The sequence below is a fragment of the Ursus maritimus genome, unplaced genomic scaffold (assembly GCF_017311325.1).
Source record: "Ursus maritimus isolate PB19 unplaced genomic scaffold, ASM1731132v1 scaffold_35, whole genome shotgun sequence".
NCBI classification, from domain to species: domain Eukaryota; kingdom Metazoa; phylum Chordata; class Mammalia; order Carnivora; family Ursidae; genus Ursus; species Ursus maritimus.
Window position 1 is genome coordinate 24002758 of NW_024426119.1, and position 27030 is coordinate 24029787.

Consider the following 27030-nt stretch of genomic DNA (forward strand, 5'->3'; position numbering starts at 1 on the left):
TTCTCTTTTAGGTCTAAGCGTGTGATTTTGCATGCAAGAGAAGTTAAAAAACATAAAACCCGGGAACTGGTATACGTAGCTCTTTAGTAAAAGACTTTTACTGTTCAGGGTTCAGTTTAAAGCACTTGTCAGACTGTGGAGCATGGGCTTCTAGGCTTCTCCAGAGGAAAGTTTCAAACATGTTTTAGCTGTGTAATTCTTTTTTCCGATGAAAATTTGTCAGAAAGGTTAATTATGTAAAATATAATAGAAATGAAATTGGAGCTCTTTCATTGCAGCAGGGGTGAGGGGCCCAGAGTTCTGTACGCTTCTACTCGTCTACCCCCTCCGCATAACCCATGCCAGCCCAGCCCCCACTGGGCCCTTGGATAAACCCCAAAGGGATCTAGGATCCTGGTCTCCAAACTGAAGTGGATACAGCTCTGGATAGAAAAATATATGTATATATCAAAACTCTTATTTATATCTATTTCTATCTTTAAAGACAAAAAAACTTAAACTTTACTAATATTTAGTAAGTGAGTACCTTCTTCACTCAGCTGAAGGATAATGATGGTATCTTTGCTCTTGTGTTGTTTTCTGGGTATCATGTGTTGCTGTTTTCCTTGGGTAAACAGATTTAGGTAACAGATTTTGGGTAAGCAGATTTATAGATTACATCATCTGGTTTAACTAAGGTAATACTCACAAGTGGACCAGTAGCTTTAAAAGGCTCTTGGAAAGAAACTTTAGATTGATGATAATATTTTTTTAAAAATAAGGAAAATGCCATAATGATTTTTCTCCTACTCCTTGAAGGAGATCCTTCTCGGCCCGCTAAGAAATGAAATTAATGGGGCACCTGGGTGGCTCAGTCAGTTAAGTGTCAGACTCTTGATTTTCAGCTCAAGTCATCTTGATTTCCCCTCAGGTTATGATCTCAGGGTCATGGGATTGAGCCCTGCGATAGGCTCTGCACTGGGTATGGGGCCTGCTTAAGATTCTTTCCCTCTCCCTCTGCCCCTATTTCCCCCACCCCTTTTTCTGTCTCAAGAAAAGGAAACGAAATGAAATAAATGACAAACCAATCAATTCTGCCAAGATGTAGGCTAAAAAAACAATAACTTTCAAAATGACTATTTGAAATGTGGATATACATAATTATTATAAACAATCAAGCACTAAGTATATGTTATGCTTTTCAGTATCAGCAAATGATTGTATAATGCCAGTTTAATTTGCAAGGCATTTATAAACCAACTATGTAGCTATCAATTCTCTACAATTGAGGATAAAAGACTTAGTATGCCATTAATAAATGTAATATTAAATTTTATTTTTTAAAATATTTTATCTCACTGTTTTCTATTTATAGACTGCATCTTTTATAATATGTATAATAGATTAATACAGATCGATATTACATAATTCATAAATTTAAAATTATACCTATATGGAAGTATGCTCACATAGCTTTTACTCATGGGATATATGATCAAAATCTGCTCTACCAGAGTCTCAGGACTCTTTCTAGGACACTTCCTCTCCCACATGTCAGTCAAGACAACCTCCAGTGCCTCACTAACCATATGTACATGGAATTAACTTGGATAGCTCTGAAACAAAAGGAGAAAGGCAAACTCCAGGGCTAAATCAGTCTGTTCAGGGACTTGTAAATTAAGTAATGATCCAAGGATTATCATCAACCTTGGGTTAGTCCAAAACAAAAATTTTAAATGTTTAGAAGTGAAATTTGAAAGGCTGTAGAACCATTCATAATAAATTGCTTTTAAGTAATTTTAATTATAATTATAAAAATGTTAGTCTTTGTGTTTACATTTCTGATAGGCATGGATTTGTCCAATGGCTATGCGAGGCTTTGTACCAGTCATTTACTGAGAATGTAGGGAGAGTGTGAGCATGTGTAGGGGTGGGGAGAGGAGGAAATGGATATCTAAAGCATGAAACCTATTAAGAGAGCATCTCATTCCATAACTATGTGAGAGAAATCACCCTTTGGAAAGTAAATGGAGCTTTCTGTGGTGCTTTTTGAGCTTGTAAAATGTAATGACCCCAATAAGAAAAAATATCCCTAGACCTAATGATGAACAAAATGAACATGATTCTTCGTTTCCATCAGCACATGGCAACTTCTCAAAGCAGGTATTGAACCCCCTGTGTATTATCACAGAAATGACCGCAGTCCTGCAGCAGTGGGCGTATCACAGCCACTTTACGCATAAGGAAACCAAAGCACAAAGAGTAATGATTTCCCAGGTGATTCATGCAGCAGAGAGAGCACCAGAATCTTCCACCATTTTCTGAGCTATGCCTGCTTTCCTGACATGGTGATCTAGGCTAGAATTCTGAGTGTGATACGAATGGCTGGTGGCCGAGCCCAGTAATGTTTTCTCCAAAATAATGATAGCTGCTCATGGAATTTCTGTCCAGACTTCCCATACTTATATGCAATGATTCTACAATCATTGAATTTTTCTCTCTCTCACTCAAATTTTACTTTGAAGCCATTCAGAATATAGAACATTTTTAATAGTTTTCCATGAGCTTATTGGAGTCCTGTAGCTTTCCTGAAGTGGAAAGATAATACTTTACAGTGAGTACATCTATGCAGAGTGAGGGAGTACAAAGAAAGTAGAGAAGGCAGAGAAGGAGATAAATAATAACAGAAAGATAAACATAACTCATTATTTTTGACGTAGGCAGACTCTAAGATGGGCCCCAATGATCCCCACCTTCTGGTGTCATAATTCAATTCCCTTCCATTGAGTGTGGGCTGAACCTATCACTTCCGTCTAACAAATGGGATATGGCTAACATAATGGTATATCACTTCTCAGATTCATTTGCAAAAAGACTGACCTCAGTCCTGCCTGAACTCTCTTGCTCACCCACTCAGAGCCCTGAGGCGGGGCGGGGCGAGGGGGGGGCCAGCTACCATGTTGTGAGCTGCTGTGTGGGGAAGCCCACATGGTGGGGAAATGAGGAACGCCTCCAGCCAACAGCCAGTAAGAAATTGAGACCTTTAGTCTAACAATCCACGAGGAAATAAATCTTGGTAATCAATAGGTAACTCAACAATGTTTGAGCAAAAGTCTGATGTAGATGAATCTCTTCAACAAATTCAAATATTTATCACATTGTAGTGTAAAGTTCACTTGTTTTTCTCACTCAGTAGAGAACAAAGAATCGTTTGCCTCTGTATCCCTGACATGGGAAAAAAGTATCTAGCATACAATACATGTTCAATAAATGTCTGATGGGTGAGTATAGTATGGTTTTATATGAAGATAAGGTCAAATTTCATTTTATTTTTCAAGAAAATTGACATTAAAGTTAAGAAAACTGAAGGACAGGGATAGGGATAGAAATTTGGGAGTTACTGGTACAAAGTTCATCTTTGTAGTCATATCAAAATGATGTTTTAACAAATTTAATGAACAGTTACTGTGTACCAAGCACTCTTTTAAGTACTTTACATTTATTAATTCATTCCATTCTCATGTCAACTTCCGAGATAGATACTATTATTGTCTCTATTTTAAGATAAATAAACTGAGGCACAGGAAGCATAACTTGCTAAGTGATGGCACTTGGAGTCTATCCTTGGTAGTCTGGTTTCATGGCCAATACACTCGCACTCTGGTACTTAATTGTCTAGCCGGGAGAACTGTGTAGTTCCGAAAGAAGATAAAAGTATATTCTAGTTTTCTAAGGATAATCACAGTTATGGTTTGGGGCAAGGATGGTAAGAGGCAGAGAAGTCAACAGAGGACAAAAAAGAAAGGATGCCATGGTGATGTTCCTAATATTTTAGAATAGTTATTTGAAACTTCTACAGTTGATTCTGTATTAAGTTACTTTATAAGTTTTTCCCCAGACCTGTAACATTGCATGACCATGCACAATATAGTTCAAAATCCTGTAAGTTATTTACTGAGAGATTTTTCTGATATACTTTCTTTCTTTTTTTTTTTTTTTTTTTTTTGGAGATTTGAATACTCTTCTTTTAATCATTGATAAAACAAGCAGACAGAAAATCAATAAGGCTACAGGAAATTCAAGTAGCGCTGTCAACCAGGTTGACTTGATTGACATTTATAAAAACATACTACCTAACAACAGAATCATATTCTTAATTTTCTTAATCTTAAAAAACATTCTTTTTTTACGTTCAGTTAGCCAACATATAGTACATCATGAGTTTCAGATGTAGTGTTCAGCGATTCATTAGTTGTGTATAACACCCAGTGCTCATCAAAGCACGTGCCCTCCTTAATAGCCATCACCCATTTACCCCATCCTGCCACCCCCCTCCCTTCTGTACCCCTCAGTTTGTTTTCTGGAGTCCAGAGTCTCTCATGGTTTGTCTCCCTTTCTGATTTCTTCTTATTCAGTTTTCCCTCCCTTCCCCTGTGGTCCTTTGAGCTGTTCCTTATGTTCCACATTATGAGTGAAACCATGATAATTGTCTTTCTCTGCTTGACTTACTTTCTCTTACTTCACTTAGCATAATTCCCTCCAGTTACATCCATGTTGATGCAAATGGTGGGTATTCAGCCATCAGAAAGGATGAATGCCCACCATTTGCATCTGATATACTTTCTTTTTTATTATTATTCTGATATGTTGTCACCATACAGTAGTACATCATTAGTTTTTGAGGTAGTGTTCCATGATTCATTGTTGCATATAACACCCAGTACTCCATGCAATATGTGCCCTCCTTAATACCCTTCACCGGGCTAGACCATCCCCGTACCCTCCTCCCCTCCAAAACCCTCAGTTTGTTTCCCTGGAGTCCATAGTCTCTCGTGGTTCATTTCCCCCTCTGTTTACCCCCTCTTCATTTTTCCCTTCCTTCTCCTAATGATCTCCCTGCTATTACTTATGTTCCACAAATGAATGAAGCCATATGATAATTGTCTTTCTCTGCTTGACTTATTTCACTTAGCATAATCTCCTCCAGTCCCATCCAAATAATTCCCTTAGCATAATTCCCTCCAGTTACATCCATGTTGATGCAAATGTTGGGTAATCGTTCTTTCTGATGGCTGAGTAATATTCCATTGTGTATATGGACCACATCTTATTTATCCATTCGTCTGTTGAAGGGCATCTCGGCTCCTTCCACCGTTTGGTTATTGTGGACAATGCTGCTATGAACATTGGGATGGATATGGCCCTTCTTTTCACTACATCTGTATCTTTAGGGTAAATACCCAGTAGTGCAATTGCTGGTTCATAGGGTAGCTCTATTTTTAACTTTTTGAGGGACCTCCAGACTGTTTTCCAAAGTGGCTGTACCAACTTGCATTCCCACCAACAGTATAAGAGGGATCCCCTTTTTCCACATCCTGTCCAACATTTGTTTTTTGCCTTGTCAATTTTTGCCATTCTAACTGGTGTAAGATAGTATTTCAATGTGGTTTTGATTTGAATTTCCTGGATGGCTAATGATGTTGAACATTTTTTCATGTGTCCATTAGCCATTCGTATGTCTTCATTGGAAAAGTGTCTGTTCATGTCTTCTGCCCGTATTTTGATTTGATTATTTGTTTCTTGGGTATTGAGTTTGAGAAGTTCTTTATATATCTTGGATACCAGCCTTTTATCTGTAGTGTCATTTGCAAATATCTTCTCCCATTCCATGGGCTGCCTCTTTGTTTTGTTGACTGTTTCCTTTGCTGTGCAGAAGATTTTTATCTTGATGAAGTCCCAAAAGTTCATTTTTGCTTTTGTTTCCCTTGCATTTGGAGACGTCTCATGAAAGAAGTTGCTGTGGCCAGTGTCAAAGAGGTTGCAGCCTATGTTCTCCTCTATGATTTTGTTGGATTCCTGTCTCACATCAAGGTCTTTCATCCATTTGGAGTTTATCTTTGTGTATGGTGTGAGAGAATGGTCAAGTTTCATTCTTCTGTATATAGCTGTCCAATTTTCCCAGCACAATTTATTGAAGAGACTGTCTTTTTTCCATTGGATGTTTTTTCCTGCTTTGTCAAAGATTAGTTGACCATAGAGTCGAGGGTCCATTTCTGGAATCTCTATTCTGTTCCATTGGTCTGTGTGTCTGTTTTTGTGCCAGTACCATGCTGTCTTGGTAATCACAGCTTTGTAGTACAGCTTGAAATCAGGCAACGTGATTTCCCCACCCTTGTTTTTCTTTTTCAACATTTCCTTGGTGATTCGGGGTCTTTTCTGGTTCCACACAAATTTTAGGATTGTTTGTTCCAGCGCTTTGAAAAATGTCATTGGTATTTTGATCAGGATGGCATTGAAAGTGTATATTGCTCTGGGTAGCATAGACATTTTAACTATGTTTATTCTTCCGATCCATGAGCATGAAATGTTTTTCCCTTTTTGTGTCTTCTTCAGAGTCTTTCATCGGTGTTCTGTAGTTGCTTTACCTCTCTCCGAGATATCTTATGGTTTTTGGTGCTATTGTAAATGGAATCAATTCCCTAATTTCTCTTTCTTCAGTCTCATTGTTAGTGTAGAGAAATGCAACTGATTTCTGTGCATTGATTTTGTATCCCGCCATGTTACTGAATTGTTGTATGAGTTCTAGTAATTTGGGGGTGGAGTCTTTTGGGTTTTCCACATAAAGTTCATCTGATATACTTTCTTAAGCTCAAATACAGAACAATATCAGATCACTATGCAATTTTTAAATCAGAGTTTTGTGAAACAGATACATTTAAAATAAATTTAACCTTATAGGTAATATTTCCTTTGATTTGGAGTGACTTGCCAAAGTCATAAGAGGAGAGGGAAGATTGCTTTTTTGTCAATGTTTTAGAATTCATATATAAATACTGAGAAGACTGGAGATGCTTGTGGAAAGGAGGAGGAAAGGGAACAAATGTAATTGTACTTCACGGGGTGCTCATGATTCTGACAGGATTTTTAATGTACATCCATAAGGAAAATAATAAACTTTTTTGCTAATGTATATTAAACAATTATTAGAAAATTTGAATATCTTTTATGAACTATCTTTGAATATTTTTTTAAACTTGATCACTTAGTATTAGAGTTAGGAGTAAAACAACAAAAAATTTTACTTCAAGGACTTCGGAACTGAATATGTAATGTGTCTTTAAATTGTATAGAATCACGTGCAACATATATTTGGAGCACTTACTTTTCCCTTCTCACATCATCTGTGTTTTTATACATCACCTCATCCTTTAATGTGCTGGAGTAGACTAACAAAAAAATACCTGAATGTCTGATATTTTTTTCCACGTGAAACACAAATTATTTTTTTACAAGATAAAGAAAACTCAGGAACACAGTGTTGGTGTAGTTGGTGTAGTCTGTGTCTCATTCCATTAAAAAGGAATGTCCAGAGGCTGTATCTATGTGTGGGTCCTGTTAAAAAGAAAGGTCAATAGACTGTAGTATCTGTATTTCTAACATGAATTTAGAAGGTTCACATTTTGTTGCAATTTAGAGAAAAAATCTGAACTCAGTGCAGTATCATAAAGAGTGCATTGTGTTACTACAACGACATGCTCCAACCTTCACATGTGACAAACTTATTAACATGTAAAAACTGTCCAGGGGCGGATCTACAATTGAAAATAATGTGGGATATAGCAAGACTTAAACCAACATAAAAATAAAAACCGTACAAAGAAATCATCTGTTGTGAATTATCTGTGATGTGGGAGAAGCAAGTAGTCAACAGTGGAAAAAAAAGGAAAGGGAGAAACGCTGAGATTCAAGAAAGGTCATCAGCTCTGTATAACACTTGATCTTCACACACTAAGAATCCAGTGGGAAACTCTTTAGAGCCATGTTCAACTTCTTTTCACTTTTATTTATAAAAACATTTCCAATAATCTTTGTCACATGTGCATACATAGATTTTTTCCTCTTTAATATGTAAATAACAACTTGCCAGTTGTTACTAAAATTATTATCAAATACATTTTTCATTTCAAGTCACTGGCATTTCAAGTAATTAACATATACTAAGGATTTGGTAATCACATTTTCAAAGGAATAAATTAGCTAAAAGACAAATGTTCGAAAAAACCTCTAATCCAGAACCTTCCCACCTAGTTATTTTTCTAGTAAAGATAAGATAAAATACTTTTTTCCCTCAGTCCTTCTAGAATTATCAGGGTGAAATGGATAGGAAGGCCTACACTGCTACAAAGTTTGTTCCATTATTTATGAGATTATACCCTAAAAATTTAACCCTCACTTCCCTTTAGCTTCAAAACTAGGGGTGTGGATATGACAATATTATCTTTTAATGAGACCTTTCAGATAATAGAAACCACATGTTAGCTTCCTGGAATGGGAAGTTTTTTAAAAATACATATTTGTTGAAAACACCCAGCCCTCAAACCCTGTGGCAACACAGACACACTCCACCAAAACATGATGGAGGACTGATCGTTCCTCTAGTTGTCTGTAAAGTGGAAGAACAGGGACAAGGTATTCCAAGGTTGGGGAAAGGAAGAGAACGAAGGAGGGAGACAAGGGAGTAGAGAGGAGTCCCAAAACCCTTGGTTGCACTGAAGGAATCTCTAAAATTTACTCTAATTTGAGCCCAGATTTGAGCTTCTTCTCCATCTGTACCAAGCAGATGGATTGGACTAGATAAATTTCAAGTCTTCTTGAATCCTGACATTTATGATTCTGTTGGAGGAATTTGACTTTCCATGCTGTCAGTGGCTAAACTAGTAAACAGCTCAGTTTTTTTTTCCTGAAATGACAACATTCTCATTTTGTCAACTCACTGTCGAAAGGGGTTCTTTGGAGTATGCATTCTCATTCTCAGCTGTCAGCTTCCCTAAAAGGACACCAGAATAACCAGTTGACCAAGTAAAGCTAAGACAGAATATCAACTTAAAAGAACTTTAGTAGTGGCTCATAATGGGTAAATTCATCGATGATATTTATAGGGTTTTAGGGCCTAAGTTGGATGACTTGGAGTCAGGCTATGCAAGGCAGGGAATTACTTGGGATTGGGCAGTGTTTAATTGGCTTGGTGGGCCCAGTGAAGCAAGGGTCTTGACGTGAGTTTTGATGAGCAAGTTACTGTAACTGGGGCTCAAAGTCTTTTCTTTCAGGAGAAAGCATTTCCTGGAGCAAGTAGCTAAGGTATTTTCATTCTGATTCTCAGCATTATTAAATATAGGGATGAAAAAAAGTATGCATAGTCCCCAAACTTTTTGTTTGGAACAGCTTAATAAGACATTCGTTAATCATTTTTCTACCACCTCTTAACAACAACAGTTAGACATCTGTCTGCAAATAAGAGTGCCTTTATGGGGAACTGTGGGAGCAGCACCACTCACCAAGAGAACTAAGGGGAGTCTTACCCAGCTGTGCATCAGGTAATAGGCATACAGACCTCAGTTCTGGCTGCAGGCCCCATAGTGGCCTCTGAACCAACTCTGGCCCCCTACAGTCTGGGGACCCTGGGAAGACATCTCACAGACAACCACCTGTGGACAAGAGGGCCTTTGTGGAAGTCCAGTTTTCCAGTAGAGAAGTTCCAGCATTACAGGAAAAAAAATTTTTTAATAAGTTTTTAATTTAGTTTTAATTACTTAATTTAGTTTTAATTACACACACACACACACACATATATGACACACTGGAGAGGGTAAGAACAGTTTGAGTTCACCCCTACCCCAAGGTGGCACAGCTTAAGGCCAAGAGAGATCCTCTCCGCCATGATATCTCACGTGGGAGAAAGTGAGAGCGTGTGAGTAAGCACTCAGCTTTCCTAATTGTGTGGGTTGCTGCCAGAAAGCCCATTTTTCTCTTACCCGATTTATCATTTATCACTGAATCATAAGCTACATGACTTGGGGAACAAGAAGAGACTGGAAGAGTGGCAGATTAGGACTCTCAGAGGGCGTTAAAGGGATACAGATTCTACTAACTGTCATAGACTCCCATCAAGAAGACTGCTGGGGACACATCACCCACAGATCTTCCCAACCAGCCCATGGGTAGACCACCCCTGCCCCCCCCACCCCCCAGTGCTCTTGTGCCTTACCCACACACACTCACACCCTGTGGACAGCTTCCTGTGCATGCTCCAAATGTCAGTGGTGAGAGCAAACTTTGGCAGATGCCTGGTGAGCACACACAGAAAACCTGTGCCAGCCCAAATCTGTGGTTCAGGGAGAGACCACAAACTCGAGCTTTAATCCACCTTTGGGAAAACAAAAGGAAGACTGTCAGCACTTGCCCTGGTATGCTACAGGATCAAGAGAAGGCATACAAGCTTAAGAATTCTGCCACAAGGGGGAGCAAGAAACATGGAGCGGCTGTATCCATAGAAGGTCTGAGAAAGCCTCAGAATCCCTAGCAGGGCTGATGGAAGGTATTTCTTTCCTGAAGGAAGTTAACAAAGACTAGAGGAGGTGACTGCTAATTGAAATGTGACGACAGCAACAAAAAATTTCAAGGTAGATGAAGAATCAGGGAAGCATGACATCATCATTAGCTCACAATAATCCTCCAATAACCAATCCCAAGGACATGGAGATCTTGATTTACCTGGTAAAGAATTCAAAATGCTGTTTTAAGGAAACTCAGTGAGCTACAAGAAAACACAGATAATTCAATGAAATCAAAAAAACAATACATGAATAAATGCAAAGTTTAACAAAGAGATAGAAATCATAAAAAAGAACTGAATAGAAATTCTAGAGCTGAAGATTATAATGATTGAAATGAAGAATGCAATACAGACCATCGATAACAGAATGCATCAGGCAAAGAAAGAATCTGTGAGGTAGAAGACAGGAATTTTAAAGTTATCCAGTCAGAGGAGAACAAAGAAGAAAGAAGAACAGTGAAGAAAGCCTGCTTGTTCTGTTTGATACTATCAAAAGAAATAATCTGAGAATTAATGGAGTTCCAGAAGAAGAGCAAGAGAAGGAAAAAGGGAGATTAATTAAAGAAAAAATGGCTGAGAACTTCCCAAATCTGGGGAGAGATTTGGATATCCAAGTTCATGAAGCTCATTGGTCACCAAACAAATTCAACTTAAAGAGATCTTCTCCGAGACACATCATTTTAAAACTGTCAAAAATCAAAAACAAAGAGAGAATCTTAAAAGCAGCAAGAGAAAGGAATCTAGTCACTTACAAGGGAACCTCCATAAGGCTGTCAGTGTATTTCTCAGCAGAAATTTTATAGGCCAGGAGAGAGTGGGGTAATATATCCAAGGTACTGAAAGAAAGAAAAAGCCAGCCAAGAATATCCAGCAAAGTTGTCCTTTAGAAATGAGAGACAGAGACTTTCCCAGACAAAGTTGAGGGAGTTCATCACTACTAGTCTTGCCTTATAAGAAATGCTAAAAGGAATTCCTCAAGATGAAATTAAAGAATGATAATTAGTAACATGAAAGCATATGAAAATATATAACACATTGGATGTATATTGTTTTTATACAGTGTTTTAATGGCATAAAAATAGACCCATAGGCCAATGGAATAGAATAGAGAGCCCAGAAATAAACCCTCACATATATGGTCAACTAATATTTGACAGGGGAGCCAAGAATATAGTCAGTGGGGGAAAGGTAAATGGTGTTGGGAAAAGTGGATAATCACATGCAGAAGAATGGAATTGGACCCTTATCTTACACCACTCACAAAAATTAACTCAAGATAGATTAAAGACTTAAACTTAAGATTTGAACTTGTAAAACTCCTGGAAGAAAACATAGGGAAAATGCTCCTTGATGTTGGTCTTGGTAACAATTTTTTGGATATGACACCAAAAGCACAAACTAAAAAGCATAAATTCTTACGTCAGACTATATTAAACTGAAAAGCTTCCGCACAGCAAAAGAAACCATCAACAAAATGAAAAGGCAACCTACAGAATAGGAGAAAATATTTTCATATCATATATATGGTAAGGGGTTAATATCAAAAATATATAAGAAACTCATATGACTCAATAGTAAAAAAAAAAAATCCAATTAAAAATGTGCATAGGAACTGAATAGACAGTTTTCCAAAGAAGACATACTGATGGCCAACAGGTACATGAAAAGGTGCTCAACATCACTCATCATCAGGGAAATACAAATCAAAACCACAGTGAGATATCACCTCACACCTGTCAGAATGGCTATTAACAAAATGACAAAATTTTACAATTAAGTGTTGGCTAGGATATGGAGAAAAGGAAACTCTCATGCACAGTTGGTGAAATATAAATTGTTGTAACCAATATGAAAAACAGTACGGAAGTTCCTTAAAAAGTTAAATATAGACAAATACCGTATGATTTCACTCATGTGGAATTTAAGAAACAAACAAATGAGCAAAGGGAAAAGAGAGAGGCAAACCAAGAAACAGACTCAACTAGTGAGAAGAAACTGATGGTTACCAGAAGGGAGGTGGGTGGGGGGATGGGTGAAATAGGTGATGGGGATGATGGAGGGCACTTGCGATGAGCACTGGGTGTTGTTTGGAAGTGTTGAATCACTATATTGTACACCTGAAACTAATATTACACTGTATGTTAACTGGAATTCAAATAAAAACTTTTTTAAAAAGTGAAGTATAGAGCTACCATATGACCCAGAAACCCTACTTCTAGGTATATAACCAAAAGAGACAAAAACAGGATCTCAAAGAGATATCTGTAGTCCTGTGTTCATTGCAGCCTTATTCACAATAGCCAAGATAAGGAAACAATCAAGTGTCCATCAGTGGATGAATGGATGAAGAAGATGGGTATATAGACAATGGATTATTCAGCCATAAGAAAGAAGGATATCTTACCATTTGCAATAACGTGAATGGACCTTGAGGACTTCATGCTAAGTGAAAGAAATCAGATAAAGACAAGTAGTGTATAATATTACTTATATATGAAATCTAAAAAAACCTGAACTCATAGAAACAGAAAGTAGAATAATGGTTGCAAGGGGCTGGAGGATGGGGGGGATAGGGAGATGCTGGTCAAAGGGTACAAACTTCCAGTTACAAGTTCTGGATATCTAATGTATAATGTGATTATAATTAACATATGGCATTATATACTTCAAAGTTGCTAAGAGAATAAATCTTAAACATCCTTACCACAAAAAAGAAATGGTAATCATGTGAGGTGATGGAGCTGTTAACTGATGGTACTATGGTAATTATTTCCCAGCACATAAGTGTATCAAATCAACATATTCATACACTTTAAACTTACACAATGTTACACGTTAACTACATCTCAATAAAGCCGGAAAAGGAAAAAGTTCTGGAACAGGAAAATATATATGGTGGATGCTCTGAATGCCCAGGTTTGCATCCAGAATAAGGGACTTATTTTTAGGCTGTGGGGGGTTACTATGGCAGAAAGCCCTCAGTTGCTAACACCTTACAAGGATTGCACCATTTAATGATAGCGGCCTCACTCAGTGTCCTGCCCTATGGCAGATTATATATATTTTTTTAAGTGGCCCCAACAGTATCTTCCTTCCTACACGCTGTTGTTACAATGTGACCTTGCCACTTGTCCCATCAAGAGGTAGCCCTTCTGTATTTGGGCAGACATTTATATCTTCCTCAACCAATGCAGTGTGACTTCTGAAGCTAGGTCATAAATGGCTTTACAGCTTCTGCTGTAATGCTCCGCCGTTACTCTTGGAATGCTCTCAGAAACATCTGCTCTGTGAGGAGGAAGTCAGACCACATGGAGAGGCCATGCTCCAGCTAGCAGCCAGAGCTGAGGCTGAGCCACAGTCATAATCAAACACCAGACATGTGAGGAAGCCTTTGAGATGGACTGCAACTACATGAGAGACCCCAACTAAAAGCCACTGAGCTGAGCCCAGTCAACACCCAAAACTATTGAGATAATAATAACAAATGGCAGTTATTGTTTTATGCCACTGAGTTTGGGGCTGTTTGTTATGCAGCAATACATAACTGTACCATGCCTCCTTTCAAAGGCAGCCCACATCCTTTGACTAATGTAATATATTAGTCGCTGAGGTTGGGGCCCCTTCTACCCCAACTCAGAATAATTCTGAGGGGTCATCCCAGCTTTGGAACTCCCTATAGGTCAGCTTAGACTTCCAGTGCGACTATTATCACAGTTCAAGCTCTCTCTCTGCTCAGTTTTACTTCCTTCCCTGGCAACCCAGAAATGTTAATCTCAAGAGCACTCCCTAATAAATCTTCTGCGCACTGATCTTCATTTCTTAGTCTGCTTCCAAAAGACCCACCTGGGATAGTATGTTTCTTCCCAGTATTACTTAACACAGGGGGAACAATATTGGCTTCAGTTCTCACCATTACAGCAAAAACAATCCATTGATTGTTCACTGTTTTTCTTCCAGATCCCCAGTAGTCCATGAAATTGAAGCAGAGAAAAAAAAAATGTATGGGAATTACATTTTTAAAAAATTCAGCGTTGTACCTTGGGTCTCATTTGGAACTCCTGCTGCAAGAGCTTGGGCAGAATTGACCAGATGTTTTCCCACTCTTCTAGATAGTTCTTTCTTCCTAAGGAAGGACTTTACCATGAGTGATTAAATGCTGAATTAGACTAACAGTCCCATATCTGGTAGTCATTTTTGCTTTGTCTAGAAGACATTTAAAACTCAAAATTTTGTGATCTATATAAGAATTGTGCAGCATGTGAGTGCCTACTGATACATAATGGCCTTGACAACGTGCTTTTAAGGGAAACGTGCAGTAGATTAGGACGTGTCTATCAGCAGTCTCTCCTTTTCACCTATTTATCTCTTGTCTTGCCCCTTGTCCGGCTTTCCTCTCCTGCCCCAATCCTGTTTTGGATTCTAGATGTGTGCCTGTTCTAATTATGATTTTCCAGATACTTCAGATCTTGCTTAAGTGTCTGATTCTGCCCCATTGCCTGAATATGCCTTCATTACCTGGTTCCAGACCCCAGACTGTTCCTTATGTCTTGTTTAACAAGAAAATCTATGTGCGAGGTGCTGTGCTAGGTGCTGAAGAGATGCCTGTCATCTCTGCTGTCAGGTAACTTATTGTCTACTGGATGACCTTGTCCACAAGCTTGTTGGCTTTACCCAAGATACAGCATTTTTCTAGCATTCCTCCCATGCTTACCTGAACAATTTCTGTTCTTCCCCATCCTCAATGTCTAAAAGCTACAGCACAGTGGCCTGTAAGAAAGATGACACCTTTAAATGTCCAAGAGAGCATACTTCCTTTGCCTGGAAAAGTATGCAGTCTTCAGTGAAATGGGTAATTTTTTGCTTATTGTGGAAGCAATCAGAGCAACATTTGAACGATAAATGACGTACTTAAGTATTGAACAAGGGTATGTTGAACAGAGACTTAGATGGAAGAAAATGGAAAGAAGGTTCACCAGGTAGCTCTTTTCCATGGAATGAGCACCGAAGGTGAGTCTGCTTCCTTTCTACAATTCCATTTATCTGTCTGCATAATCCAGTATTAAGACTTATGGAAATCCCACCGGAAGGGTGAAAAAGAAAGGGGGGAGTAGAATTGGGGAAAATGGAGTCAAAGAATGGAGCCAGAAGCATAGAAATGTGCTGAAGCAAAAGAGTCACCTATCAATGTCAATTTGACAGCCATCAAGGGTCACGGTAAGGGGCCAGTCAGCTCACTGTGTCTTTGGCTCCCATATCCTAGAGAGTACTGTTAGGGAAGGAAAAGACATACTCACCCTGAAGCAAATAAGAGAGAAGTTGCCCAAGTCTTGGGAATTATATAAGGCAGGGGCGCCTGGGTGGCTCAGTCTGTTGAGTGTCTGCCTTTGGCTCAGGTCATGATCCCAGGGTCCTGGGATTGAGCCCCGCATCAGGCTCCCTGCTCAGTGGGGAGCCTGTTTCTCCCTCTCTCCCTGCCCCTCTCCCTGCTCATGCTCTCTCTCTCAAATAAATACATAAAATCTTTTTAGAAAAACAAAGGAAAATAAGGAATTATATAAGGCAAAAGGTGCAAGAATTAATCAAGGTGAGAAAATGGACTCTGAAAAGGCAAAAGTCACAGCGCCCTCAGGGGCATTCTGAAGATAATTTATTTTCAAAGCTGGACCATTGGTTCTTACTCTGTATACTCAGTTTTGTGGAACTAGCCCATAAAGGATGGATTTCTTTTCCTCACTGTTCTTACGCCTTGATAACTTCTCCAAGTAAGAGTTAACAAACTGAGTAGTTTTGGCTAGATAAACATATAGTTAGAAAACCAAGAATAGATGCCCTTCAACAGATGACTGGATTAAGAAGCTGTGGTCCATATATACAATGGAATATTACTCAGCCATCAGAAAGAATGATTACACAACATTTGCAGCAACATGGACGGGACTGTAGGAGATCATGCTAAGCGAAATAAGTCAAGCAGAGAAAGACAATTATCATATGATTTCATCATTTATGGAACATAAGAAGTAGGAAGATCGGTAGGAGAAGAAAGGGAAGAAGGAAGGGGGGGTAAACAGAAGGGGGAATGAACCATGAGAGACTGTGGACTCTGGGAAACAAACTGAGGGCTTCAGAGGGGAGGGGGGTGGGGGACTGGGATAGGCTGGTGATGGGTAGTAAGGAGGGCACGTATTGCATGGTGCACTGGGTGTTATACGCAAATAATGAATCATGGAACACTACATCAAAAACTAGGGATGTGCTGTATGGTGACTAACATAACATAATAAAAAATTATTATTACAAAGAAAAGAAAACCAAGAATAGTATGTGATCTCTTCAATAGTATTTTACAATATTACATAAAGTGATAGTATATACTATTTAGAGCAAGATTGAAAGAAATAGATATATGTACATGAAGTTAGGTATTTATTCTGTTTTTCATAATTTTAGAACCGCACTGTCCAGTATGTTAGCCACTTGCCATGTGTGGCTATTTAAACCTATATTTAAATTAATAAAATTAATGGGGTACCTGGGGGCTCAGTTGGTTAAGCATCCGTCTCTTGGTTTTGGACCAGGTCATGATTCCATGGTTGTGAGATCGAGCCCCACGTCAGGCTCCATGCTCAGCAGGAAGTCTGCTCAAGGTTCTCTCTCAAGATTCTCCCTTTCTCTCTGACCCCCCCCCCGATAAATAAATATTTTTTAAAATTAATTAATAAAATTAAGTATAAATAAAACTACAGTTCTTCAGCTACACTCTCTCATTTCAGGTGCTCACTATCTGTGTGTGACTGTTAGATACCGCGATACTGAACGTTTCCCCCGTAACAAAAATGTTCTATGGCCAGCACTGTCTTGAGTAAGAAGGCAAGTTAAATCTCTTCACAGAACTTGAGATGTCACCTTGGGGTATCAGACAGCCAGCACGCACAGAACTTTCTTTTGCCTTGCCACTTGCAGCCTTCTAATTTTAGAAGTTCAGTGGCTTAAGATTACATATTATTTATTCATCCACTCATTACTCATCCATCCAACAAAATTACCAACAAAGTTAATTTCCCCTCATAGTTTTCTTTCTTTGGTTGGATTTTTTCCCCTTTTATCCTAGTTTTGTTTAATTTTTGGTTTTGCTCAGAGATAACTACTTTTAGCATCATGCAGAATTTTGCATCATTCCTCATGGCTTCAATCTGTAGAAGAAACCTTACCACTCTCTGTACAAGCCCCCAGAACAAGAACTTATAAACTTATTTCTAAAATAACCGAGATCTGTATAAAATTCTGTGATTGCCTTTTGGCGGTCAGGTATTTGATCCGTGGACCCCTTTTACTTAATTCCCATTGATGATAGTTTGTGTCAGTTACCAGAAGAAACTTGTAACTCCCCTGCTAGGCTCCCAAGGACTCCTTAAAGGACCAGGTTTTATATTTTAAAAAAATATATCTGACTCACTGAATAGAGCACTTTATAAGCAGAAAAGCATCAAAGAACATAGTAGGATAAACGATACCAGTATTTAAATTTTGCTCTCAGAAGAGAAAAGGAGGTTTTATTTTTATTTTTAGATGACTTTTAATTGAAGCTATTCTAAACTTTGTTGAGTAGGTTGCCAAGTTTCCTCCTTTCACAAACCCTGCCAGTTGAGAGTGTTGGCCAAGTTAAAAAAAAGGGGGGGGGTAGGGTAGAAAATGCACATCATACTTTTTTTTAAGAACTTGAGGAACAAAGGGGTTTTTGTTTTACATGAGTTAAGTATGTGTACGTGTATTGTAAGCATTTTGCAGCCACCTTGAGCCAAAGACAATTACAAAATTGCTTGTAAGATCCAGCAGTTTTTTTCTTTTTTTCTCATAGCCTCCATTTAAGTTCTCATTAGGGTTTTTCTTTTCCTTCCTTTTAATAAAATGCACAAGACACAAGCCACAATCCAGCAAACTTGTTATTAAACTAACTAATGAAATAAATAGAAGACTTTAGTGCCTTAGGTAATCAGGTTCTAGGGTGTGGGTTGTATCAATTTTTAGCCACAATTGGGATTTTAGATTATAAACATGGCTCAGTGGAAAATTAAGGGGAGGGGGTTGTGGAGCAGGAGGGATTTGCATCCTGGAGAGTTAGTACGAGTTAAGATTTTGGCTTTTTTTAACTTAGTATAAATGTGGTAAAGCTCAATTTATATTAAATAAGAGAAGAAAATTTCATTTTCAAACAGTTTTAAGTGATTTCAACCATTGAAAAAATGAATATTCTTGCTGTATATGTTACTGGTCAATTAAAAAAAAATCTGGTGGAAAAGCCATAGCTTTTTGAGTGCTTAGAATTTAAGACTAAAGGGGCGCCTGGGTGGCACAGCGGTTAAGCGTCTGCCTTCGGCTCAGGGCGTGATCCCGGCGTTATGGGATCGAGCCCCACATCAGGCTCCTCCGCTATGAGCCTGCTTCTTCCTCTCCCACTCCCCTGCTTGTGTTCCCTCTCTAGCTGGCTGTCTCTCTCTGTCAAATAAATAAATAAAATCTTTAAAAAAAAAAAAAAGAATTTAAGACTAAAAAGCAATATCTCAACAAATATAAAAATTGACTAGATTATAATTTTGTGTTCACCTAACCCACATCTCCTCCTAGAAGGTGGGCAGGCAAAGAGAGTGGACAAAACCCTCACTGTTACTTTGCATTCACCCCATAAAAATCACTGCCAGTTTATGGCTCCGAGTGATTCTGAGAAATGCTCCAGGATTTCCGAAAGTAGAAACCCTATCCTAGCTTAGAGCTGAAGTGCGCATATTTAAGAACAAACAAACTGGCTCCTTTGGTGGTTATCTCACATGCATTTGTTTCTGCTTTGTTACTAATAATCCAGTTTGGCCCATCGCAGGGGAATAGGGTCTCTAGAATTTCTATCTTTATAAGAGAGGTTTAGATATTCAATCCAGTTACAAGCAAGGCGCTGTATTTGCAAAGCAAATCCACAGTTTGTATGTTTATTTGCAATAGATTTGTGACTGGAGGAGGGGTTGATGGACATAATGGGGATGACTAAATTCCTTCCAAACAACCCTTGGAGCTGTCTCTGTTCAACGGCATAAATTATAAAAATCATGGAATCTCCATAAATCAAACAACTTGTTTATTCCGTCTTATCAGGGAGTGAACTGTTGCCATAACTGAATTTTCCAGATAACTAGAGCCGACCATCTAAACACCAAAATTTATGTTAACCACGTTAATGAAAATTTTCCTTGAAGTTACATCATACTCCCCCGATTTCTTAAACAATATAGCAAAAAAATAATTATGATGATGACAAGGCTTCTGTAGGTGAAGCCTATGATTCAGCTACACCAGGACACGGTAAGAAGGCTTGCTCAGGAGGCCAAGAACAATGAACACCTCCTGGATACCCCTTCCGTGCCAGCTGGTACCCGCACGAAGGTGCTGAGCAGCGGCAGACGGGAGATCGTGTCCTCCGCAGCAGAATCCTACCGAAGTTGCCGTAGCAGCACAGAGGCCCACCCTTGCCAATTCAGACCCTCTGCCCTAAAGTAGAACAGGATGCAAGACTTTCACAGTCTTTATGCCTATTTGTTATAGCCCTTCTGTCTTCTACTTGAAAACCTGCCTGTTGTTATTTCCCGTTCCTACTCGTTATTCCTGTAAGTCAAACACCATGTCTTACTCATCCCTGTGTCTCCGTGCCTAGTAAAAGCCCCAGCAGATTTGTCGAATGCTTTCCATTAAATCTGTGTATTTCTGGTAGCCTTATTCCCTCAATTTTCTCAACTATGGTACAATGTATTCTCATGATGTATTAAATAATGAAACTTACTGAAACCCCTATTTTCCACGTAGTACCAGGCCATATAGAATCTGGGTGGCATTCTAACAGTGGCACTGTCTCCCATTGGTAAGGCATAGTAATAACTTTTTTAAAAAATTTCTGGATACACGGCTGTGTTGTGGATGTTTGACACTCTTGCAAATCTGACAGTAAAATATTTGAAGTGTAAGCAAAGGTAAACGGTAAGCAGAAGATAACTGTTCTAAGATCAGTTTGGGCCCCATGCTGTTATTTTAAGAATTTAGTTTTTAGGATTAAGAATTAAATGAATTCTGGGGCATAAAGGAGGAGATTGTGGCCGCTGTTTGCTGCCTAGGTTCCTTTTATTTCTTATACAATAGCGTTAGGTGTGAAATGGATACTTAGGCCTTAAACCTGGTACTCTCACTAGCAATTCTAAACATCCTCCGAGGAGCGTATCTAAGGGATATGGGGTGGACAGCAAAGCCTCCTGCAGCTTCGTCCAGAACAGTACTTTTGGCAGACAGAAGCAAAATTTGCCCCTGGGACAATCTTTTTCGGAGTCTCACACATTCCCAGCTTCTCCAAGGCAAGGTACTTCCTTCCTAGAAGCCTCAGTTTCTTCAACTATATTATAATCAAATCGGACTCTGCAATTTCTAAGGTCCCTTGTTTCACTACTACTCTGTTTCTAAAGGGAGATCAAAGCCCCCCGGAGTCTAAATTGAGGCCTTTCGGATGTCTCCAGGTTTTAGTGTGTGGTATGCCAACCGCAGCTGTTGGGAAGTCTCAGAACAGGACTATTTTATTTGTACCCAAATGGCTCCTTCTCTGTTCAGCGGCTTGCCGTGTAAACTCCGTGTAGCGTTGCCTGAGAAAACGCAGTAGCGTGAGGTCAGTTCAGACAGCGGATTTGGAAAACATGTTGCCACAGACATCCCCAAGGAATAAAATATAGCCATTCTTCATAATTTGTAAGCTGTAAGTACTCTAATTTTCTACAGTTGGGGAAAATTGATGACTTTATGTATCTGATGAGAATAAAAATTAGGATATTCATTAACAGACATTAGCAGAAGTCTACCAAAAACCATCAGACTGAGCAGTGCAAGAAGATGCTGAGATCTTAGCAGCAACATCATACAGCCCAGATCTCATCACATAACACAAATATACCACTGTGACCCCCTTTTGTGGGCAATGAGAACGACTTTATAGAGAATGTTACCCGGTTCATTTTAATAATGACATATGTTCAAAATTACTAATTTATAAGAAATGAAACATAGTTCTTTGTCTTAATACCAGTAGTATGTAATGAATGTTCAAGGGAGAACATCCACTTAGTTCAGAGTGACAAGCACCATCTCACTCATAAATCCTTCATCGTGAGAACCATACTCAAGAGCACAGTGTAACTTTGTAGAAGGATAAAATCTTTGCAATTCTAGAAGGCACTCTGAGAGAGAAATTATATGTTACCAGGAAATAGCTGCATGCAAATTAAATTGCAGCGGCTCAAGACCGTGGACGCTTTAGGGGAAGCATGTAGTTAGTTGTGCTAATCATTTTAGAAGAAGAATGCTATTCAACTTTCTGTGATTTTTACTCCGGAGAAGATCTTAGAGTTTCAGTCACTAGATGTAGTGAGGAGAGCAAGACAGATGTTAAAAGTAGCCTGATCTCTTCAGGTGTTCTTTGTTTCAGGAAGATGGCAAAGCCTTCTCCTCTAAAGCTGCTGGATTTCATCACAGTCTGTGACAGGCAAAGGGGTAAAGGTGGAAATCTGGCATAACTGAAATTGCAGCTTCTTACTTATGTAACAAACAGGACCACAACCTCTTTTTTTTTTTTTTTTGGCCGTGAGCATCACACCAGTCCAAAGCCAAGCAAGAACCAGGCTATCTTTTCCCAGAACTCAGAGGGATTTGAATTTGGAGAGACAATAGGCCTCCCTTGCTAGACTTGAACGTGGGAAGGGCCGGAGGGGGATGTCACCCTGGAAAACACAATTGGGGAAGAGGGAGAAATTGATTATTTCATATAAGAAAACCCAATGAAATTTTTGCATCAGGGCAGTAGAGCCCTCTGGTACAAACACTCTGAAATCTTTTGCAAACATTAAAATAGTGACTATAAACCCTGGATGCATGGGAAAATTATGATAGTTGGGTAAAGAAAGTAACCATGCCATTATAACAAATAACATAAAATATATATTTTTATATGATAGATGGAAAGGCACATAGAAAAATGAAAATAGTTTTATTTTCTGGAAAGTAGAATTACGAAAGAATTTTTTTCTTTTGCTTACATTAATGCTGCTATAATAATCTTTGTACAGTAATATCTTTTTACTTTTATTAGATATAATTGACATATGGCATTGTGTAAGTTTCAGGTGTATAGCACAATGATTTAGACTTTTACGTATATTAAGAAATTATTACCACAGTAACATTTTTTAAATCTTGCTGAAATATTTGTCAAAATGAGTAGATTTTGTGAGGTTTCATTTTTCTCTGCTTTAAATATTTAAAGTGAGGCTTTCACCACTTCCCTTTTAGATTTGAGGACTGATCTGTCCCTAAAGTTGTCATTTACTGAATAGTCAAAAGTGTTACTTACACGGAATGAAATCTCAAAGCGAAAGTTTGAAAGTAACTTAGATCCAGCTTAATGAAGTTTTATTTTAGAATTTTACCATTCAGACTTGATTTATATCAAGAGAAAACTGTAGTTCATGTGGACACTTAATTCCAGTAATGTCAGTTAGAAGATCCCTGAAGACAAGGTAACTTGTACAGTGTGATCAGAACTCATGGATGTCTGTAATTCCTGAAGACAGTGCTGTGTTTCTGACCATAGGTTGGTTGCCAGAACAATCGGCTGAAAACAGGAAATTCCATTTGATACATTGGCTGTTCCATCACAGCTACTGTTTGGATATAACCTACGTTGCTATGGGATGTGTCTCCCAGAATAAGCCACACTGCCCTCAGAAGCACACTTAAAACTTGGGGCGCCTGGGTGGCTCAGTTGGTTCAGCGTCCGACTCTTGATGTCAGCTCAGGTCATGATCTCAGGGTGGTGAGACTGAGCCCCACATCAGGCTCCGTGCTCAGCGGGGAGTCTGCTTGGAATTCTCGCCCTCTGCCCCTCCCCCCACCCATGTGTGAGCGCATGCTCGCACTCTCTCTCTCAAATAAATAAATCTCAAAAAATAAAAAAAAGAACAAGAAGCACACTAAAAACAGAATTCCAGTGCAAAATGAGGCTCTGACGAGGAGGAGTACTCTTGGGATGTCCTCTGCCAGGCAACAAACAGGACTGTGTGGGGTAGAACTATTTCCACAGAAACAGAGACATGAGTCACAAGAGTCTCACGCAGAATTCCGGAGATACTCTAAAGATCCCGTCACAGTGTATGGCCTACACTGATATCCAACAAATGTTAATTTCTTTTTCCTCCACTCCATTTCCAATTATTGCCCTACCCCCTCACCAGTGCCTCAAATACAGTATCGTTGAGGTCTCTTAGTTAACCACAGTGTGTGATATACTAATCAAGAAGCAGGCTAACGTGGATATGCTGGTACAGCACTGTCCTGGGCCCGGGTGTTCAACTGTTAGAAGTGCACTGTCAGCCTTCTGCACAGGCATTGATTAGACCTGAGATAATTTGAGGGCTGGCCACCGGGCAGGACTCCCTGCCTCAAACTGTCACCCCTACTGCCAGGTTTGGTGCCCAAAATTGTTTTGTTAGAAATTCCAGTGTCTATTACATCTTTAGGATACCTATTTTAAAATATCCCTGAGTTCTAGCAGCTCTGCCTTTAAAACATATCTTGAAACTGTCCACCTCTCTCCGTTTCCACTGTTACGACCCTAGTCCAAGCAGCGGGACCCCTCTCGCCTCAGCTATGGAAGAGCCTCCAAAGAACGGCCCTTTTCTCCACTTTCCACAAGCCATTTGTCACATAGTCAAGACATAATTCAAGTAAGTCCCTCACTTAAAGGCTTCCAGCAGCTTCTTCCACACCATGTCGCCATGGACTACAAAAGCCCCTTAGAAGCTCCAGCCCCACCTAGCTCTCTGATTTCATCTCCTACCACTCTGCCCACGCTCACTCTGCTCCAGCTCCATTGCCCTTCCTCCTACTCAAATGTGATAGCCAGTTCCCATTTCTCCCTGATATTCAGGCCTTCTCGGGCTAATGTGCCCCCCATACACATTCCCAGCCACTCTCTTCTCATACACGACTTTACTGCCCTCACAGTATTTAAAAGAATCAGTTTCTTTGCTTCTTATGTCCCCCTTTAAGCAGGGGATTTATCTGAGTATAAATCCTTGACTTCTCTGCGGTGAATGGCTTCTGGAGGCTCTCGAATATGAGCCATATGAGAGTGGAAACCTGCTCAGTCTCCAGGGTCCAGACGAGTGCCCGGCACATAGCAGGTGCTCAGAAAGTAATTGTTGAATGAGTAATGGTATCACCCCATTAGGTGGCCCTTTATTGGTTTTCAGATTGACCTTTATGGCTTACTTGACCCTTCTTCTTAAATAGCTCCTCCTTTGGAATGTGACACTGTGTTATACCAGTTCCTGGCTCCTGCTCTCCTTCTACTACTAATCCCTAAAATCTTGTCTTCGGGTTCTTTCTTTTCTGTCTGCATTCTCCCTCAGAGTCTCATTCATTCTCGTTGTTTCAACCATCACCTCTGAAGAGAGTCCCTGTTTTCATATCTGCTCCCACCGATCGCTGTCTGCATTTAATGAGAGTTTATAATTGAACGTGGCCATTATTAAAATACCTTCTCATCCTCTGTAGTACATCCTTCGAATTGACAGACTTCCCCATCTCTGTAAAATGACTCCGCCATTATCCTAGCCACATTTGATCTCTCCTCCTCCCTATCTCTCATCCAGCCCCCATATTAGTAAACCAACTCTCCTTCATTCCTTTGCAAAATCTCAAATTCCACCCCACACTCTCTAAGCGTTTTGCCATTACCTTACTGATGAGTCTGAACTTCTGAACTTAAATAGGCTCATATTCTAGTTCATAGAAAATCAGAATAGGACAGGAGCCACATAACCGTCTAACTAAACCCCACACCTTACGGACAAGGAAAAGGAGGGAGGAGGCTACCATAGTACTAGATGGGGAGTGCTGAGCACAGTGCCAGAACCCAAGCTCAGTCTCCAGGATGGCATTCCTTCTATAATCTTTGGGAAATGGCCTCGGAGCGCCAGCCAAGAAGAGAGAAAGAGCTAAGAGAGTCCTGAAAGAAAAGCACCAAGAGAGAAGACGAGTAAAGGACATGAAGACACACACTCTGTTGACTTCCCAATTTTGCTTCATGCTGCCCTGAAGAAGGCTGTATCTTGAATGGGTCCTTAAAGTTAATAATGATTATTCATCCTGAACACATGCAGTTGTCACTACTGGTCTCTCTCCTAGAGGTGCCAGATGCTATCAAAGCACTGATTTGATTTTCACCTACACAGTACAAATCAACTTTTAAATCGTAAATTCAGGAACCATATGCCATTGTGACATTAAACAGTGAAGTCAGGCTCATCTCTTTCTTTAAGGAAAACCTTATTCTAAAACCCAGATATGATTAAGGGGAAAAAGAAATTTGGATTGTATCAATAAATAAGCTTCTCTAAAATTTATTTCAGAGAATTTTGATTCATTTTAGAGTAATATAGTCACCCAGATCCTCTCAAACTCCATGGTTGGTAGGATGGAGTGTGTTCTGTTGTCAACACGGCTTCCCTCCACAGTCAGTGATGCGTGTTAAAAGCCTGCTCAAACAGGTTCTGTGACCAGTGCAGAGAGCCTGTCTCTTCTGGCATTGCTGAGAAAGTGGTCTGGAGGGCACAGAAAATCAGGTGTTCTTTTCCTTGGTTCTAAGTCCTTGATGTTCAAGTTATACGTGATCGAAGATAATTCCTGAATGGTTTAGAGCTCCATAGGAAAGACATAAATTGTATTCAAGCTCATTGGAAGCATCTTTGTTCCGGAGCCGTTCATGTTTTTCGTTCTGGTTACCTCAGTGGGCATACTCAGGAAGTTCAGGTCATAAAGTTAAGTACCTATGTAGTCCCGCTCCAGGGACCAAATCCACTGGGCTGCTTCTTTCTTATGCCAAATAAATAAGATTAAAATGAGCATCGAGGACAGCCTTGAAATGGACCCTAAATTTGCATTCAGAGAAGGACAGAGGTAATACTGAAGTGTGCTTCAGGAGGGGAAGTGGGGCCGCACCAAGACAGTCTCATCTCATGATTGCAGAGGTGTAAGAGCTCCTAGTCTACCAGTGAGGGTCAGGTCTTCTTTTTAACACAAGCTGACGGCTGCCTCCTGGAGTCATTTGCCACTTGCTGTCTCAGAAGGGAAGTGTCTGCTTCGTCAGACACGAATGTGGGTGTAAGACCAGGGTTAGGAGCGCAACCACAGGCTGTACCAGAACCAGATGGGACAAGAGCTCCAGGCTCATTCACAGCACACTGACACCTACATATCATCTTTCTTCCCTGCAGTTAGAAGAGGCCACCGGCCTAAGGCAACCGGCATATACTGCTAGTCACCTCCAGAGCCTTTCAGAAGTCAAGAGACCTTGAGGTTCTCAGCATATGTAGAAATGAAGAAATGCCTAAACAGGGTTACAGAAATTTTGGTACAGTTTAAATATTTACAGTTAACAAACTGCTGCTTTTAATGTACACACACACGTACACATAAAGCACTTACACACACACACACACACAACACCACAAAAAAGGTAACTACAGACTTTATGAAACTATTAAGTCCTAGTGCACTGTGGGTGGGGTAGTCCAGTTAAT

General features: G+C 39.5%; 1 protein-coding gene across 5 annotated transcripts in view; it reads left to right on the forward strand.

Annotated features, from left to right (window-relative positions):
* The window catches only part of FAM227B (family with sequence similarity 227 member B), a 195494-nt gene that overhangs the window by 160774 nt on the left and 7690 nt on the right, over positions 1 to 27030 (forward strand). The gene's annotated exons all lie outside the window — the stretch shown is intronic.